Genomic DNA, 1,108 nt, shown 5'->3' on the forward strand with positions numbered 1-1,108 from the left:
ATCCTACTTCAATCAACAATCAATGTCCATGGAAGCAGCAGTTAAGAGATCAAACTATATATTGCATTGATAAAATCTGTTGCAGAAGACCTCCTTAAAGTCCTAAAAAGCAAAGATGTCACTTTGATGACTAAGATGCACCTTACCCAAGCTATGTTTTTTTTTTCAATAACCTCATATGTATGCAAAATCTGGAAAATGAAAAAGGAAGACAGAAGAATTGGTGTTCAAACTGTGGTACTGCCAAAGAATACTGAATATACTGTGGAATGCCAGAAGAATGAACAAATCAGTGTTCAAAGAAACATAATCAGAAAGTTCCTTAAAAGTGAGGATGGCAAGACTTGAATATTCTTACTTGGGTATTTCATCAGGAAAGACTACTCACTCATTCACTGCTCTCGAGTCGGTCCCGACTCATACTGAACCCTCCTTGGATTTCCAAAGTGGTATCTCTACAGAAGTAGATTTTCTAATCTTCCTTCCGAGGAGTGGCTGGTGGATTTGAACCACCAGACTTCTGATTAGCAGTCAAATTTAGGCACTCTTCCACCAAAGCTTCCACCAGGAAAGACTAGTCACTAGAAAATAACATCATGTTTGGTACAGTAAAGGGCCAGTGAAAATGAAGGAAGCCCTCAATGAGATTGATTGATACAATAGCCACAGTAACAGACTCAACCAAACCAACAATCCTGAAGATGATGCAAGACCAGGCAGTGTTTCATGCTGTTAAATGTAAGGTTGCCATGAATTGGAACCAACTCTAGTACAAGTAAATAAAACATTCTCAATTACATTATTTGTCCAAATTTACACATTTCATAATTGAGGCTAAGAGATTAATTAAACCAAGCACTGTTTTATAAACTGGAAAAGTTCTATTAAAAGTAAAATGTTGGTATAACTGCTACCTTCATTGGATTTCCTTTGAGACTAATTAGATCATTCTTTAGGAGAAAAATATGAGGATTTTTCAGTACAGAGATCCCAGACCTGATATCTGAATGATTGTGGAAATAACCTAAGAAAAGGTCAGAAAAGAAAACAAACAAAACAAAAACATCAAAACAGGCAAGGCGACATTCTACACAGGGAAAGTTGAGCA

This window comes from Orycteropus afer, unplaced genomic scaffold (genome assembly GCF_000298275.1).
Source record: "Orycteropus afer afer isolate SDZICR_OR568_19922 unplaced genomic scaffold, OryAfe1.0 scaffold00262, whole genome shotgun sequence".
In the NCBI taxonomy this organism is placed as follows: domain Eukaryota; kingdom Metazoa; phylum Chordata; class Mammalia; order Tubulidentata; family Orycteropodidae; genus Orycteropus; species Orycteropus afer.